At 35.1% G+C, this 20,318-nt stretch overlaps 1 protein-coding gene across 5 annotated transcripts in view; it reads right to left on the reverse strand.

Moving 5' to 3' along the window:
- Window positions 1-1,561, reverse strand: part of LOC106625479 (uncharacterized) — a 65,498-nt gene extending 63,937 nt beyond the window's left edge. Inside the window, exon 1 of one of the 5 annotated variants that reach the window (XM_070109759.1) lies at window positions 1,501-1,561. The gene's annotated coding sequence lies outside the window, so the exon portion shown is untranslated. Of the gene's footprint in view, window positions 1-1,436; window positions 1,452-1,478 lie in introns of those variants that run through there. The other 4 variants (XM_036371797.2, XM_036371799.2, XM_036371798.2 and 1 more) reach the window with 4 other exon arrangements.
- Between the last annotated feature and the right edge of the window lie 18,757 nt (window positions 1,562-20,318).

Genomic DNA, 20,318 nt, shown 5'->3' on the forward strand with positions numbered 1-20,318 from the left:
AATTTTTTCATCCAAACTTCAAATGGAATTAGTAAAATCGTAGCCGCGTTTCGTAATTCAGGCAGTCAGTCAAACAGAAGCCACACAAAAAATACATAGGAAAATATGCGCAAAAACTGCAAAAATAATACCAAAAATAAACTAGAAAAACGAGCTTCGATAAAAAAAAATAAATAAATATTGGAGTGTAAAAATTATGAAAACCGACACTTTTCGCGGCTTTTCAAACTATTAGAGCAGAAACTTATCGAATTCAATGCGATCGCGTGCAAACTGGAATGCAAAATAAAAATTAAAAGAATAAAAAAAAATTATTAATTGAAAAGCTAACAATGCAAAAGGCAGCAACATAAATAAGCGAATTAAAAATATATATAATTTTTCCATATGTTATAAATAAAATGCGATAAATTGTTTTCAACCCACTGTAGTGATTAATTATAAGATTGAAATAATGTTTTAAAACGTTATAAGTTTTGCGAACTATTTATCGCTCTTTCTTTTCCTCTTTTTAAATTGTTTATTTTGCTAGCATGCGCGTTTTATTGCGTTGTATTTATTCACATTTTCTTGCACACGGAAATCAATAATTTTGTCTTACTACATAAAGGCACTGCACTTGCAACATGTTTCATGAACAAAAGTTAAACTATAAACTATTATACAAATACATGCAGACACATTTCCGTCGACACCAGTTTTTTGTTTTGTCACTCATTTGATCATTCGACCAGATTTACATCTAGTTGCAGCAAAGATCAACGATCAACGAACGCCGATCAAAGATCAACACTAATCGCACTTTAATTGCCGATCAATCACTTCTTTCAATTTTCTATTTTTCATATTATTTCGTTTTTCTTTTACTTTTAAAAGCTGATTACTTCGTTTTTTCACAAGTTAGTTATATTTGTAGCGATCGTGCCACATTAGTAACAGCACACAGCACTTTCAATTTTCAAACTCAACACTGAAGAAAGCTCGACTTTGCTAAAACATTTACTTCGAAGCGTTGAAATAACGGTGAGTACAACACTCACTCACTAATGACGGTGATGATACCATAATAGCTGACTGATGCCGATGAAAGTCGCCGTTGCGCTGTGATATATCTCACTGCAGCTGCAGCGGTCGCTACATATGCCCGAATATTCACAGTTAGACGCGTGTGCTGCAGTGACAGTGCCCAAATTCGTGCTCACGACTTTTCTCTTAAAAATACACGCTTTTTAAGCGAAATAGCTGAAATGTTGTCGAAACGTGAAGGAAAACGAATATTCATATTATAACGGTATATATATATTTTTCCTTGATGCATCACTAAGTATTATCATTGATTTTTCACAGTTTTTCTTTTGTAAACAAATGTTTTGCTTCGCTCGTTTTCCTCTTTGCGAACACACATTTTTCTACGACAAGTATACAAGGTGCAATACCGTTTTCAATTAAGTACACTAGCGCAAAATCACAATAAGTACCTATGTTGCCCCAACAATTTACCTTACGAACACAATGAACGCGTACGCTCTTCACGAACGCCAAACACCGTATGTTCGCTGCTCCATAAAGGTTGCAGTGTTTTAAGCTACTTGTTAAATCTATTGGCATGGCTGTGCTCAAATTTGAACTGAAACTCTCTCGATCAAATCGAAATGAACGATCTAGCGAGAGGATGAATTGGCTGATAGCAATCGGTGACTCCGGTTTTTATGAATGAAAATGAACACTGCATTTTTGCATATGTATTGATGTATATAGTGTATTTACCATGGTTTTTGTTTACAGTGCCTTTCGTGGCACACCTGGCATTCTCGATCAGCTGTTTGGAACCGGTAGTTTTAGTAAGTAACCGCCCGATCTTTCGTATCTGCCTGCCTACGAGCCAATTCTCGTTATCAACGAATGAAAGCGCGCGTGGTGGTCACTCGTAATTACCGCTATATGTTCCAATGCTTTGACCGTTACTGCTTGCTTTAGCCATTCTATTCTGACAAGAAATCATAGATTAAACAGTAAACTAGTTTAAAGCTTTTTTTTTAGTATACAAGAACTCGACCTGGTTTTAGTTTTAAAGTAAGCCAGGAGTGGTTCTTGTTAGCGAAAGGTAATTACTAAGTAATTAAGTTTATTTTAGATGGTTATAATTGTTTTCAATATTTAATTCTTCTCTCTGCTCTGTTACTTTAATGGAAAAGAGATTTGTGAGCATAAACATACTTATATTAAGTTTTGAATAATCGAACGAAAAACAATAAAAATAAACATTAGCTTCGGTTGCAGCGAAGCTAGAATATCCTTGACAAATAAAAAAAGTTTTCATAAAAGAACTTGATTTTGAACAGTCGATTTGTATGGCAGCTATATGCTACAATGGTCTGCTCTGAACAATTTGTTTCGGTATTATAGTAATACCTTATGCATTTTATACATTCGAAATTTTCGTAGCTTAAAGGCAGATAATTTTTTTCGTATAGATAATTTAAATCCGTTTGAAGTTGTGCATCAGCAAACTGAAATACTTGTATTGTCTATTTTAATTTTGTAGCACATTATCGAGGAAGCAAGTTTGTATTAAAAATGCTTGTCGATAAATTAAATTAAATGTCAAAACCTTTTCAAACAGTCATTTTTAAACGTCCTTTTGCTCCATGTTGCAGATAAAGTAGACTTCCTGACTATACTCGTATAAAGATGTAGACGTTTCATTAGGAAGAAGCAACGTATCGAAAGTACTTTGTTGACTAATAAAGGTTCAGAGAGGATATTAGGCGCGGACTGAATTAGAAATTTGTGACAATGATATAACAAAAGCTAAACGGCTTTTTTTTGTAAAAATTTAGTATACCTGACGTGGTTGGTTGTATTGGTGGCAGGCCTGCCAGATTTTTAATACAGTATTGCAGGGTATATTTAGTTCAGTTACAAGTTCGTTCTACTTGCTCAAAAAATCCTTTAGCGAAAGCTGACCGAATCCGAAACCGAAGCTGATCAATGCTTTGCTCGCGTTAATATTGCGCATATTATTCAGCTGATTTTTGATTGATTGATTCATTACACTTTTTGAGAATATGGATATTGAAGTTTATTCCTCGCCCTGCTCTATGGAATCAAAAAAATTAAAATTATAATAAAATAATAGTTGAAAATCTATTGAAAGAAAGAAATCAACCTTATCCTTTGTTGACATGACACCTAAAACACTATTGATTCCATATGATTTAATAATATTAAAGAGTGTGGTCAGATTGAAAACATTAGGAATAACAACTAATGCCACACCGAAATCGTTGCTGCTTAATTGTCATTTTCAGAATTTGAATAATGCACTACAGTTATAACTTTCAAAACCCTTAAATATTAGTAGCACAATTTCAAGTAAAAATTGTTACAAAAGCAATTTATCAAAAGTAAATTTGTCACAATATAATTTGACAGCAACAATAACCGTTTGAATTCCAAGTAAGCACCCAACTGAGAGTCAATTGTTAATGACAAGCTGTCAAATTGCAATAAAGTACTCAAGGTTGTTAACGAAAATGTTACGCATACGCAATGAAATATATGTATGTATGTACATAACATATGTCAGTTTTGTACAAAATGTTCGTAGCACAGAAAAGTGTAGAGAAATTTGATGAATTACAAAATTAGATAGTGTTTTGATATAATTTTTAAACAGCTTTAGCCTTTTTACTTATAATACTTATGTAAAAACCTTCTTTGCTTCATTTCTACTGTGGTAGTATTAGTACGTCCTACACTGTATAATTATATAATTATATGGAAAGATAAAAGTTAATTAGAACAGCAACATTTCTGAAATCCCATTAATATGCATTTAATCTAATTTCAAAATCGTAATTGATATCGCTCCTCTTATGAACAATATTCGTAAAACTACTATATGCACCGTTATTACTTAACATTTAAACACACACATAAATATATTTACCATGGCTAGTTGTCAGTCATGCATGAGAGTCAATCAGATTCATTTCACTGAGGCAGTGGCGAATATGAAGCACGAGTAATTACAATTAATTCCATAACCTATCAACCCAAATTCTTTTACGGGAAACGCCTGATTTTCAACTATGTATCTAATTCAAGTTTTAACTATATGGTGCGGTTTATAGTAAATTTGTTTTTGTACAGACCATTTCCACGCCAATCAAATTCCGTTAACCCAAAAATGATAAAGCCACTTATAACTTCAATAATAATAACTTTTCGATCCCCCATATATTATATATAATATGTGGACCACAATGCCTGTGGCTGACTTATTGCCAAAAATATCGGTCAATCTTTAAAATTCTAACAAGAAGGGTAATACAAGTAGGTATACGACAATGCGAAAAGCTTAAACACAAAATAATGAGAATGAAATTCGAAGGAAAAAAACTGTACTCGAATGGTTACCTAAGTGTACTCTGCCCAATCTATAAAAAAATAAAAAATCCTATAACTAATTAGTACCTATTGAATGTGTAGTGTGAACAACTTTGAAAATACTCGTAAGAAAGTAGTTTGACACACAACAAATATTTCTGTGAACGAGTTTATAGACATAAATACTGTCAATATCTCGATTCTAAAAATCAAATTCTGAAGGCAACGACAACAGAAGAACTAAAAGCGAACAGGCGGTCGACAGTCGATGAGAAAGCATATTGCTTATACTCAGATTTAAAAAAATCAGCATTGGTACTTCGAAACTTAAGAACTGATCACTACATCATGGATGATTGTTATTACAATGTATCTCTATAACATTTTCTAAAACTTAGGTTTAAATTTACATCAATTCAGGAACATTAAATTCTTATTTCCTGTTCAGCTTACTAGTCCAATTACGAGTATAAACAGTAGTCTCTAATCCTTAGACTTAAGTCGGCGGTTCAGAGGCTCAAAGCAAATTATTACCTAACAACCAAGCTTTTTTTTTTGGTAATTGGACTTCGGAGCTTTTAAGTGCATAACAATTGTAGCAAACTTCTAACGGAGTAACTTTATACATTTAATGTGGGATAAGACTTACCTCTTTTTTTTTAATTCGAAAATAGACAAATATAATAAAAGTTGAAAATTAATTACTGTATATTTTAGGCAAGCCAATATTTGCATAACAGCTAATTTTAAAATCAATCAATCACCGTTAAGTCTTTCTAAAGATCACGTAAGCGATTGAATCAGATATCATTTTGACAAATTTCATTGTGATAACAATGACAATATTTTATCTACGTAAGCTCGTAAAGCACCACTTATAAGTCAAAATAAATATAATAATTGCCAAAGGCAAACGATTTAATTGCCAGTATGAGTGTCTAGTGATTGGAAGTTTGCATTTAAGTTAAAGCAAATCTAGCAAAACTTTCAACGAAACCAACAAAACGCCATTCGGCAATCGTGTCTATACACTGACAGTCACACGTTCACCACAAAGGCAATGTCAAGTTGGACAATACCATACGTGTACTTGTTACACACTTTTAATGGCTTAAAAGGTGGCGCAAAACAGTAGTTAGTTGAAACTATATTTAATTAAAAAATATCAAGAAACAGTAGCAAATCAAGTTTAGGGTTTCTTAAACAATAGTTCGGCAGCCAGAGAGCCGGGTAAGTGTGTACATAAGGACACACAGACTACATTGCGTATACCACAGTTAAGAAAAAGCAGTAAATATTGTAGATTTTAATACCCTGAACAGTGTATATTAAGTTTTCCATAATGTTTGTAACACCCAAAAGGAAACGTCGGAGACCCCATAAAGTATATATATAATTGATCAGCGTGAGGAGTTGAGTCGATAAAGGCATGTTCGTTTGTCTATCCGTCTGTTTGGTTTTCTCCCGGGCGAGGAGTTCGCGAGGGGGCCCATATTTTCCAAGAAATTAAGTGAATAGTTAAACATTAAATAGCTTTTAATAGGTTATCAATCCGAATATTTATTTAAAAAAGTCGTCGGAACGTTGATAGAATTTTGAAATATATAAGCAAATTTGAGTGATTGTTGATGGCCTCAGCATTGTTTAACCCTTTTTTAGTGCCGAGCGAAATAGAGGTGCCTATGCGAACAAAACCGGCCGAATTTCACAGTTTTTCAAGGGTTCGGAAAAATGCTTGTAAAAACCAAACGAGAAACAATATTTACATGACACAAAAAGCCACGTATTGTGGATGAAATACAGAACTAAGCAATGATACTAGTTTTTTCAAACTCATTTGAAAGTTATAGAAAAAACAAAGGTATCAACGTTTGTAAATGAATTGAATTTGAGATCTCTTGTAGAAAACGTACAAGACTCTATTTGTACATACAAACAGTCATCTTTTCATCAAAATTTTATATGGGTCAGCTATTATGAAGTATATACTTTGTATTTCCAATATATATTTTGTAACAAGAAAAACAATATTACATAACAAAAACAAAACATAACGTGAAGGTACGGTGTTTATGTTAGATTTCGGGATGTCTAAGCGATAGGAAAAACGTCGTTCACAAAGAGTTCAAACAAAAAAATATTTATTTAATTATCTTTTAATGAAATTAGATAATTTATATCGCTTTACAAATTTATTTTAAGTTAGAGTTTTCTTCACTGCGAGTAGTAACATCGGCTCCCGGCACTAAAAGGGTTAAATCCTTCTATCGATCAATGAAAGAAACTTGATTCTTCAAAAAGTCAATGCCACCATCGACGCTGAAGTTCGAAACATGGAAAGACGACCAGTGGGAAGCAATTTATAATGAATGCAAATTGTTGCAGGGAATCTAAAGCATGTCGAAACGATGTTACGATTAGCAAGAAAATAAAACATTGAAATGACCTACATGAAAAAGTGGATAAAAATTGCAGTAAAGAAGAAATTGACGTTAAAAGAATCACTTTCTACATCACAGTTGACAGTGTTATCTGTGGTATGAAGAGAATATTTGCCGCAGTGAGTGACATAAACGTATCGTTCTCATTTATATGGCAGTTCCATGATATGAAAAAAGATGAACTTAACGCAGTTTCCAAAATTTTTCAAAAAAGTATTCTGTTCATGTATCTGGTAAGTTGTCCAATGAAGCTATTCACCTCAGACATGCATGTTTACAATGCAAATCTTACTCCACAGAAAGATTTTTTCCAAATATTTTGCTTTGAGAATATTTCGCTTTTACCCGTTTCAGTTTTAAGTGGTGAACGTTCGATTTGTGCTTTAGCAAGGATCAAAAATGTTCAGCGATCATGCTAGTCACAGGGCAGGATTTCAGGACTAGCTATACTGTGCTTAGAAGCAAAAATAAGTTCCAAATATTTGAAGATTGAAGGATTTAAAACTGCATGTTCAAAAACTTAATCGTGATGGTCAACAGATTTTGAAAGAACAGTTTTTTCATTAATTAGATGACAAATAAATGTTTGAATTTATATGTACTTTTGGCCCCCCGGCCATGGCTTTTCTCTCGGCGGCTCTGCCCAAAGGAACGCTACAATAGTCTAGAAATTTTTCAGAGCGGACCACTATAGCATATAGCTGTCATACAAACTGAAAGATCAAAATTAAGTTCTGGTTAAGAATATTTTGTTTATGTAAAAGGTATTATAGTTTCGATGCAACTGAAGTGAATGGTTTTTTTGCTATTTTGTTGATTTATCATGTGGTGAAAGTAAAAAGGGGGAAATAATTTGAAAAAAAATTAAGTACCTTTAAAATCAATTTCTTAAGTTTTGTTCACCTAATGGTTGCTTACAACCCCAAAAACTAATGTATACCGATATAGAGTTATACCTGTATATTAAAATTATCAAGATGTCTCGAGAAGCGTTTATCTGCCCATCTAAACATTGAGGTACCTTGGTGAATCTTGATACACACCTTGGCACCATAAAAATGCTGGTATTGCAGATGAGCGTAAAATATTAAAATGCCGTTAAACGAAAAGCACCAAGGTCGAAATGACCTAATAACTTATACCTGACTCAATACCGAAAAAGTCAATCTGCTAGATATTGTAAGGTTGATGAGTTCCTGTCGGTTGGGTTTCCCATTAATGGTTTCACGATTTTAGGTTAGATGCTATAATACAGCAAGCCTTTTTGATCCCAACACTTTGGCGTCATGAATATTCGGATTTGTCGTTGATTTGGCTCATTGGCTAGGTATCAGTTTTTGCCTTTGGGGCTGCCGTAATGGATCCATATTTCATTCCAGTCACAATCCGAGGCAACAAGTACTTTTTTTGTAGCGTTCAAGCAACATTTCTGACATGCAAAATCGTCTTTTAATGTGTTTTGGCTCGGCTGATGTTAAACGTTTTGGAATGGCTGCTTGCGTGACTTCCACAGATTCTGTGCGCTTTTCCTATGTTTGGCTTCTTCTTCAAACGTTTTTTACCGCCCAGGACGTTCTTCCAAACAAAATCACCACTTTTAAATCGTGCAAGCCTCTTTTGGCACGTTCGCTGAGCTAAAGCATGTTTACCGTAAACTTCTACCAAAGCACGATGACTTTCGGCTGAGGTCTTTTTTATATTAAAGTGATGAAGAAGAACTGCGCGCACAAACACTTTTTCAGGCACAAAGCTCGACATTGGAAAAAATTGGAATAATGGAATAATAATTAAATTACACCGTCACCATTTTTGGCGGATCTTGATTGAGCAAACAGTATAATTGACCGAAATCTTAAATATATTGCTATACATTAAGTACTAATAGATATATGCCTATACCTTTACTTATGTTGCTCTTCTCATTATGAAGTAGAGCTTTTTATTCTCTATCACGCTTTTATCCAAAACTGATAAAAAGTTCATAAATCAAATACCATAAAATTAATTACAAAGTTATAAAAATGCAATTGTAATCAATAATGGCATAATTGCTGGTTATGTAATATCGCATGGAGTTTCGTTCAACTTTCTGCTTATTTATGCGCCAAGGCAGGATTTGTAAAATTCGAAACCACATGCTTGCAATCGGCTTCATCACCCGACAATCTCAATGACCGCCATCAATATAACAAGTGTAAAGCAGGAAGACACCGCATGACTTTTTATATACAATTTAGCCATTTTCCACTACTTCACACAGCTTGAGAAAAGTGCGTATGCGCACAATTCATTACTGAAATCTGGCCGCGTTGTGTTGCGTGTGGCATAATAACTGACCAAGGACAACAACAATATATTTATGGGTGTGTGTGTGTGCACAAAGAAAACGCCACAATTGTTTTGAAATACATAAATTAGTGGCACAACAAGTGCGACAAGCACAACAATAACAAAACCAACAATTAAGCGAACTGAAAAGCCGACTGTTATATTTTCCGCAGAGCGAAGTCGACGCAGCGGGAAATTGCAAATGATGCATATAAATATTGAACGCTTGCAGCGGCGTGGAACGGCGAACGACTAAGGAAATCGGCGTTATCGCGAAACACGGATATGCAAGTGCGTGCGCCACAACAACAGCAACAACCACTGCCTGACAAGCCGTGGAGAAAACCCGACCAATATACGAGTACTTATGTACGAAGCAAAAATCACAGTCGAAACAAAAAATTGCAAAATATAGATTTACAATTTACGACAAATTGACCACGCTCGAATGAGTTTGTCTCACTGGCCAACTGCCCCACTTCATACTTATTGGGGCTACCAGCGATATATTCATACTTACGGACATACACATAGAGGCTTTTTGCGCGAAAAACTCTTAATAAGCAAACCCATAAAATGGAAATTTTAAACTTTTTTCACGATTAACCATTTTATGGAGTTCAGGATTGTTAAATAAGATAAAAAAAAACATCTGTAGCAAGATATGCTACCGGCTGGCTTCAGGAGAAATTGCCGGAAATGCGATAAAAATGTAGCAACTCAAGGCAGCTACTTTTATTTAGGCAAAAACAAAAAGTCGCGCAAAATTAACAACGTTGCGCTGTCAAACGCAGTCGAGTTCAATAAATTAACTGAAAAATGTTTTATAAACAAAAACCAATGCTTTGATGGGCAGTCAGTGTACTTGGGAAAATAGTGCAAAACAAGCAGAAAGCGTTTACACGCAACACGTAGTGTGACATTTTTCATTGACGTCGATGCGACGGGAAGCGGTTGAAAAATAACACGGCTCACCGCTGATGTTGTCCCATACATACTTAGTGGCAGGTACATATCAGTTACATGCTGCCTGTCAAGGTGTATGTAGATAAATACCACTTTAAGAAAATCTTAATTAGCCCAAACGGCGAACTATGTATGCATGCGCAGCACCCGAAATTCAAGTGAATATTTGCGAGTGTTTGTATTCTTTCTACTTATAATATGATCATAAGTTTTATTACCCAAAAGACTATCCTATAGTTTCTCCTCGGCGGCTTGATCGACTTAAATGCAAAGCATTTCGTATCGGTAGTTGGCAATTGACTGCTCAGTTGGAAGAGCTAGCAATGTCATATCATATATTGTACTATTCGATTATATAGAAGTGGAGATGGATTTAAAGTGAGATTCGTTTTCCATTCTATCGTTTTACGCAAAACCAATTTATATCGATATGTATATATAAATAAGGACTTGAAGTACAACTAATTCCCAATTGGTGGTTTTCCTTCAATCAAATATAAGTTACGAAATAATTTGACTCAAGTTAGTATAAAGATTAAACTGGAAAAAGAAATACTTGTAATCGATGAGGAGAAAACAATATGTTATTACTTTAAATAATTGTTCGGTGATTCAGAAAATATATAGGTGATTCGACTCACAACTATCATGAGGGATCTAAATGAGTACTAAACAGATGAAAAACATTTTTAGGAAAAACTGACAAAAATCTATCTTATTTTTCAACTAAGTTGCTCCCGCAAGCGATATATCGATTCTTGCGATTTTTCAATTAAATTGTTGAAGTATGATTTCTTGTTCTCTGTGACTTCAAAGCGAGCGTTCAGTAGAAGTCTGTGAACCAAAACAAGAAGTCCGAAAAATGCGGTGTATGGGGAGTCAATTCGAATTCATATAAATTTACCATTGTTTTCACTGATATGTGACTGATATTATCACAATGTACCGGATTTGAGTGAACAGAACTTTCTTCTTCTTTAACGGGGCGATTTTTCCGCGATTTCCTTTTTCAAACATTTCAAAAAGCTATTATTTAATAGTCGCTGTTAATATTTTTATATTTTCAAGGTAGTCATGAGAAATTATTCCATGCGAATTTCTGCTCTGTATCTTTACTTTTTGAATTGAAAAATAATTATTGCCAACGTTTACGATTAGTCTTATGGGAGATATATGACAATATGGGTCAAATTCTGTAATTTTTTATCCGACCTTTAAATGTTTAGATCAGGATAATTAGATTAATTGCGCTAATAAAGCAGTAATAATGAAACGTACTTCTCTTCAAGTAGAATATAATCTTAATGCATTAATTGTTTTAAACGCAATCGTCGTCCGTAAGAATTCAAAAAATATTCCCGAAAAAAAAACAACTAAAGTCAGTGTAATGAATGTTATGATCTCACTTTCCTACATTACAAAAAAAAGTATAGTAATTATATGTACCTCGTCAACCACATCAAGTTAAACAATAATATATTTATTTTGAATTGCTATTTGTTGAATTATAAAAATTATGAATATCGAACTTGAACCACAGAAGAGTAACTGAACTGTTGTGAAGAAGCAGAACATCAAACAAGCGGTAGCGTTCTTTCGCAAAAATACATTGAGGCTTTTGTTAATATTTTCGAATATAGAATATAAGTTATCAACAAACAAGTACAAAAACAATTATTTTACTTCGACTGAAAAAAAACATTGTTTTGAAAACAGTTCAGTTAGGAAGAGATAGAAGGGAAATCATATTGTTTACATATAGAAAAATACTTCGTAGACTCTGTCTCTCTATATCTCTTCTTAAAGTAATATTAGCAAAATGTTGAAAAAATATCTGAATATTACAATATTACGTTTAAAACCAATTACACCAAGTAAATATTTGAGTTTATATAAAACTAGGAAGTCTTGCCAGTCACAAGCAATCCATCAGCGCTAAACCCAAGCACTTAAAATTGTTTAATAAAATTACAAAATAAAATGCAATTATGTTTAGTTGGTATTGACTAATGTATCCACATACCTGTCAAGTAATTTAAATAATAATTTTAATGATACGTAAGAAAACGTGCGTATGACTCGAAACAACTTGTATTTGCTGTTTGTGTCGCATCCAAAGCGACGCCACATAAATTCAAACGGTTTAAGAAAGCAAACGCATAGTTTATTTGTATTTTCTTTCATTTGGCTTTCTACTTAACGCATATCTTTCTTGTGGTATTAAAAGTTGTTTCTCAATCGTCGGTACAGGTGCAGGATTAATTGCCAAGCTGACACCAAGAGACGCAATTAAGCTCGGCACTTTGAGCAATTACTCGGTGAGCTCAAGACGCTGGCGGATAGATAGTAATGACTGCTGCAACTCTTATGTCTCACTTGTTAATACAGCTCATTCAACATCACTTTCTATCGAACCAATTTTGTAATTACATCTATGGTTGCCAATTGTTCAGTAGAATTGGTTCATAATTTTTTAAAACTCTATATAGTGTCGTCATTTCTAAAAATGCCGAGCGCTACAGACAAATAGTTTGGTATTTTTTAGTTCTCGAGAGCAATATCAATAGTCTTAAGTTTCAAAAATTCCAGTAGAGCAAGGTTTTCTCTTTTTTGGAACGAGCTCTTTAAAACAAATCAAATCAAGACATTTTGCCGTCAATTGGACACCTAGGTCACTTAGGGTCCACCGTTGCTGGTGGGCAATCAGGTCAGGCTCGGTTTGGTGACGGTTTATTTAAAAAGTTGTAGGTCGATCCCTGGGGTTATCAAATCACAAATTTGCCGAGGCGATTTTTTCAACACAGCCCTTTGGTCAACTTTAAAACTTTGTACAATTAAACTATTAAATATCAAGTTTAGATGTAATAATAATGTTTATATTTTGATCGTTAACGGTGCCACATTTTCTGAAGTGAAATAAAGTAGATCTTTCTCTCGAACACCTGCTCCCTGTACTCCCTGTACTATAGAAATCGTTAGTCTCTAAATAATAGCAGTATGTTATATAGAAAGATGTTTAAATAGTGATGACTTTGACAAAGGTATACTTAAATATATATAGTGTAGATACCAATAATGATAGTCTATTGTTTCTGATTTTGGTTTTTTCTTACATATAAAAAAAATAATGGAGGCTTATTTTGGTAAAATATATGTAAGGAAAAAATTATTTCCTTGAATGTCTTATTTTTGCCGTGATGGCAACCATGATCTAATACATGTCCAATAATATTTCATAATAGCTATTATGGTAAATGCATAATATAATATATGGAGGTATGACACTTATCACTTAGTCGACAGCGGTGCGCAAAAGTTAAAGCGTCTAATATATAATATAAACAAGCTCAAGTGAACAGTGTATGACTAATTTTGAATATGATTTTTGCTATCTTAATCATTCGCTTATTTACGAAAATTTGCTTTTCTCTTTTGTTACCTGTAGATATGTTGATACATTGCCACCTATGGTGTATTTGCACCAAAACTTTTTTAAAATTATCCGATGTGTATATTTTTGAGCCTATTGAACTTAAGGGTCTAGATGAAATTTAGCAAGTTTTTCCCGCATGTTGCATAACCCATTAATAATATTTATAACATATAAAGTTAAACGAGATAGATAAAAGCTATATTTAAACAAGTAAGGAAGGGTTAACCGGTTAATCGGGTGTAACCGAACATTTCATACTCTTGCAACTTGCACGGATCAAAGCCGGACGGATCAAAGACGGACAGACGGGCATGGCTAAATCAACTCAGCTCATCATGCCGATCATTTATGTATATATTTTATAGGGTCTCCGACGTTTCCTTCTGGGTGTTACAAACTTCGTGGCAAATTTTCCTTGTTCAGGATATACAAATGTAGCGAAAAGATTCAACTTCATTGTTCGACGAAAAAAATGGATAACATTTTTGGCTATCATATTAACATATTTTGAAGTTTATAGACTCTCTTAGTCTTATTACTATATTTTACGACCCGACAGTGAATATTATCCTAAAATCATTGGGGACAGAAAAATGAAAGCATTGATTGCATTCATTTTTGACATTACTCAGATATACTTGAGAACTTATTCTCAATCAATTTTATAAATATTATATATAAATATGAACATACATATATAATAAAGTCAGCCGGTCCGTTTTATAAATTTTAGGCACAAATATGCACCATTATTAGAAAAACACGCTTTCTGAATTTCATTAAAATAACTAGCACACTAGCCGATATATCTGGTATGAAGTCAACTGGAAGTTCGAAAATCTTTATATTAGGTATATGGTATAAAGTATGACACTGTGCAAAATCGGATGACTGTGACCATGAATTAGGCTATTCACCTCTGTAAGAGCACCGCTTATGCATATGCACACAAGTTTTTACATTCATATACATATGTTACGATTTTTTATGATTTGTACATAATTGCATTTTTTAAGTTCTCCCTTTTTTTTGCAATTTGTAAGTAGTTACATATATATATACACACAAAAAATACATATTTTCATACCTACGCCCGCATAAGCATATTCGCATATGCTTACATATGTACGTAGGTAATGAGAAAATAAGCACAAGACGACAAATTTAAAATCGGACATTCATTTATTTTTGGGCTGGAACATAATTTGGCGACCGTGACAGGGCTATGTGTTCTAAATTTAATATGTCGATCAAAGAAAGCCAATGGATTAATGTCTAATTTTCATTTAAATTAAAATTCGTTTTCGTGTAAATACTGGGAAGACCTGGCTCTGCGTTTGTTCAACCACACGAAATTCGCCTACACTATCTCATCGTCTGTAGCAGTGTAGCGGAATCCAACAACCTGAATCAACGGATCATTCCGATTGTTGTGCCCGGGCAACATTCTGTGTAAGCGCAGATAACAACTCTTGCCACATATCATCGTAGTATCCACTGTAAACGTACATACAGATTACACGTGGTTTTCAACATTCATTCGAGACCTTCTTTTCATCAACATCTGTCGAAGTTACCGACAGTTAGTCAACTCGTCAAAGTCACAGTGCATGCATATGGGACTTTTTGCAGTACAGTTTCATCGGATTGTAGATCTGCTTTTGCTACATCAACATCATCATATTCTTTATAGCTCAGATACTCATATATATTTTATTTTTTGCCTTCAAATGCCTAATAATAGTAAAGCCAATATGCCTAACATGGCTGATGAGGAACAATCACTTTTTTCCGCGCTGATTCAAACACGTTCAACGATTCTTCGCAACCTACATAGTATAAAGCAACGAATTGCTTGTGAAGAAGTCGACAGTGATACGCATGTTCTCGAATGTCGATTACAAATTGTTGAGTCCTACCATCAGACAAGTCAAGAGCAGAAGTTGAAGAAACGTACATTTCAACAAAATCTAAAATACTTTCGTTAATCAACCCCAGAAACCGCTTTTCTGAGTTGAACACTAGCATATTCAACGCAACGGCATGGGGGTATACTAGTCATCATAATCGATTGCCGTCGCTCAAATTGCAAAAATTTGACGGCAAATATGCGGAATATAAACGCTCTTTCCGCACCTTTTGCAACATGGTGCACGATGACCCAACAATGCCAAAGGTGGACAAATTTAATTATGTTTTGAACTGTCTTTCAGGACCAGCCCTTAGCGCAATCGAACTCTTTCAGGTAACCGAAGAAAACTACCCGAAGGCTATACAACGGCTCAAAGAACGATACGACAATAACGTATTGATTTTTCAAGATCACATTATATTGCTTTTCAATACTCCAGTTATGAAAAGATCCGACGCAGCAAGTCTACGTAATATCATTGACATTGTTGCAGCGCTGCAAGGTTCGTTATTCTTGTTGGGCTCAGAAGGCGATATAATGAATTCAATGCTAATTCATATCGTCTTAACTAAAATTGATTCTGATTCAAACTCGGCATACAATCAAAAGCAAGAGTTTGACTACTTGCCATCATGGGACGATTGCTACAAGTGGTTAAATCGGCACTGTCAGTCTTTAGAAACATGTTCAAACGGGGAAAACTCAAAGGTAACATAGCGAGATTGTAAGCTACTCAGTAAGAAAAATGAAAATTTATTCATTAACGCGATGTCGAATTGCATACATTGCAATAATGCAGAACATAGCCTAAACAATTGTCCTTCATTTCTACCGTTATCAGCTAAAATGCGTTTTGATTGGGTGAAGCAAACAAGTGCTTGCATCAATTGCTTACGCAAAGAACATTCAGTATCTAAATGTCCATCGAAATCTCGTTGCCGTATATGTCATCAATCGCACCACTCTCATCTACATTCCGCCACCGTTGGTGCTACAAATTACCCATTTGTACAAAAGTTAGAACCTAAAGAGAAAAACCAAACACCGTTTCGAATCCATCGCATCATTCACCAACCAATCCATCAGTTTCACTCATCGCATGCACACGCAAAGGAGCGATAATACCAACAGCCTTAATTTACATACAGGACAAAGTTGGAGTGATGCAGCCAGCTCGTCCATTATTGGATTCATGTTGCGAATTAAATTTCATCACCGAGGAAACAGCGAAGCGGTTGCAGCTTAAAAGGTTTTTCTCACATCAGGAAATCTCAGGTTTCGCCCACAATATTAGGCATCTCTTTCCACAATGCCAGGAAGAGATATCTCGCTCTTGAACGATGTCTATCTAACAACAAATTATTAAAAGATATGTATGCAGATTTTATAAAAGAATACATTGAACTTGGGCACATGGTTGCTATAAAAAACTTTGATTTAAATAGTTCACACTATATAATTCCACATCATTGTATACTCCGTCCACAAAGTACTACGACCAAGCTTAGGGTTGTATTCGACGCCTCTGCGTGCACTACTTCTGATCGCTCATTAAATGAAATACTTATGGTCGGAGCAACCAGAACTAATCATGACATTATTGTCATTTCCCTTGTATCCTTACGTATTAACCGCCGTTATATCAAAAATGTATCGGCAATTTTTGATTGACGAACAAGATCAACGATATCAACTAATTTTATGGAGAAATGAACCCCATGAGCCATTGCAGTTGTCTCAACTCAAAACTGTAACTTATGGTTTGGCTATTTATTTTGGTTTGGTTATTTCATATTGCTGACGTCAATAAAGATGCCTTTCCACTTGCATCGTCTGCTATTCGTGAAAGCTTTTATGTTGACGATTTGTTAACTGGTGCAGAAACCATAGACAATTTACAAAAATTAAAATTGAAATTATAAAAGTTCTTCGTTCTCATGGTCTTTCTCTTACTAAATGGCATTCGAATTCTACATAATTATCTGATGCATCTTATAAGGAAGTAATAATTAAAACAACTGAAGAAAACATTACCAAAGCTCTGAGTTACCAGATATGCAGTCAGTCACTAAGCGATCTGTCTTATCTATTATCTCCAAAATATTTGATATCCTCGGTTAATTGAGCCCCGTGATCATACGTGGCAAAATAATAATGCAAGCCGACTTAAACTTCATTAATAAAATAGAAGTTCCCCGCTATGTACAAATAACATCCGATTCTGATTGTGAATTTCATGGTTTCGCTGACGCATCAACGCGCGCGTATGGGTGTTGCTTTTATGTACATCCTAAGATAAATCACATCTACAAAACAACATTACTTATTGCGAAATCTAAAGTAGCGCCTATTAATGCACAATCGCTTCCTCGTTTGGAGCTATGTGCAGCACTGTTACTGAGTGGGACTTGGCAAAAAACTAAGGAGAAGTTATTGACATTCAGCACCAACATTTATTTTTGGACTGACTCAGAAATATTGCTGAAGTGGCTCAATACTCATGCCGCCACCTTAAATTGTTTTGTTGCCAATCGAGTCTTTGAAATTCAAGAAATTTCATCTGGCATTAACTGGAAACATGTACCAAGTACGCATAATCCTGCAGACATTGTTTCACGTGGGTGCAGCGCTCAAAATCTTGTAAGGACAATTTGGTTCTCTGGCCCAAAGTTTCTAATGAAAAATTCGTCAGAATGGCCTGTAAGCAAGATGGAAGCTAACATTAATATGCACGACATGGACCAGCGAAAAGGTATCAACCTCAAGTGTAGCAAAAGCAGCAACGAGGGAAATGTCATCAACGTCATTATCAACCGCTGTTCATCGTACCACCGATTACTTCGCACAGTTACATACATTTTTCGTGTTTTCAACAAAGTAGCTGTCAACAAGCAAGTCACGCTAGCAATGATATTTAATCTACCGGTAGAGGAGCTTGATCAGACTTGGTGGAGAATCATCATCGCCATTCAACAGATCGAATTCGCGAATGAAATTGAAAGACTTGAAAGACAACAACAAGTTAAATCGTTCATAGAGAAGCTTATTCCTTTTCTACATCAAATGAATCTTAACGAAGTGACGGTTTCAGTGCTCAGAGTCGGTGGCCGTTTGTTAAAAGCACCCATTCCTTTTGATGGAAAATTTCCAGCACTTCTTCCGAAAGATCATAGATTTACATCATTGTACATAGAGTATCTTCACCGAAAGCATTCACATGCTAGCCCAAAGGTTTTAATAAGTCTGTTGCGTCAGCGAGTATGGGTTATAAATTCCCGCGAAATCGTAAGAAAAATTGTTCGAAATTGCGTGCTTTATTCCATCACAAACCTAAACTAATGAATCAAATCAAGGGGGATCTCTCTGATAATCGCTTGCAAATGCAACGCCCATTTCTAGTTAGCGGTGTCGACTTTTGTGGCCCTTTCAGTACGACCCATCGTCTTCGTGGAAGAGCTCCATACAAAACATACATAGCGATATTCGTATGCTTTGCATCTAAAGCCATACATGCAGCATTAGTATCCGATTTGTCTACTACTAATTTTATACTTTGTCTAAAACGTTTTGTAGGAAGACGCGGAATACCTCAACGCAGTTACTGCGACAACGCCACAAATTTCGTCGGTACTCAAGCCAAATTGAAGGATCTTCATCAACAGTTCTTCAATAAAGCGGTTACTGATGACATCACTAATTATAGCACCAACACTGGTTTCGAGTTTCGTTTTATTCCGCCTCGGGCTTCGCATTTTGGAGGTTTATGGGAGGCGGCAGTAAAATCGATGAAACCCATTTTGATAAAAAACATGTCAAATGCACACCTGACATATGAAGAACTGTAGACCGTTGTGGTTGGAGTTAAAGCTATCTTAAACTCTCGTCCGCTGACACCTCTTTCAAATGATCCTAATGATGGCGAAGCGTTAACCCCAGCTCATCTATTGATCGGAACGTCATTACTGTCGATACCAGAAAAAGCCATCAATATCAACACTGTATCTTCGTTAACGCAATGGCAACGGGTGACGTATTTGAAGCAGCGTTTCTGGGACCTATGAGCACACGACTATATTCTTATCCTGCAACAACGCTCCGAGTGGTTGAAGCCGCAGGCCAACATCGAAATTGGGCAAATGGTCATCATCCATGAAACCAACTTGCCTCCACAACAGTGGTCACTTGGCAGAATTATCGATATCGCTCCTGGTTCAGTTGGCAAAGTGAGGGTTTTGGACATCAAAACTACAAAAGTGATTATACGGAGAGCAGTCCATAAAGTTGCACCATTACCTATTTCCGATTGAAATGCAAGCATTGTCGATTTTTGAAATTTGTGAAGGAGGTGCCGAGATATAGAATTTCACCTAAATGTGGGAAGTGCCACTCTCATCGTCCAAATTTGACCCCTCTCCTATAAAGTCTTTTCGTACCATCTAGGGTGTAAAATTGTATGTCTCTGAAGTATTCACCTATTAATTTATTATGCTTTGAGTAGTTTATAACAAAACCGTTGCATGGAGAGAAGGCGGGATTATAATCCGATTTCGTCCATTTGCACACTGTCAGCAGGGGTTCTTAAACAATTTGTCCTAAACAAATTTGGTTATTATATTTGGTTATTAGTGGTTTAGGAGATATATACATTGAAACTATTAGAGGGCGGGGCCACGCCCATTTTTTCTACAGTTTTAGCCCACAGGTACCTCTTGCTACTGCAATACGTGGACCAAACTACAGTTTTATATCTTAATTTAGTTCTTACTTATAGCTTTTTATAGGTTTTCGATTTATGGTGTTTTGAAAACTCGTTATTTCTTGTTTGCCAAGAAACACGTGGACAAAG

The sequence above is a fragment of the Bactrocera oleae genome, chromosome 5 (assembly GCF_042242935.1).
Source record: "Bactrocera oleae isolate idBacOlea1 chromosome 5, idBacOlea1, whole genome shotgun sequence".
Taxonomy (NCBI): Eukaryota; Metazoa; Arthropoda; class Insecta; order Diptera; family Tephritidae; genus Bactrocera; species Bactrocera oleae.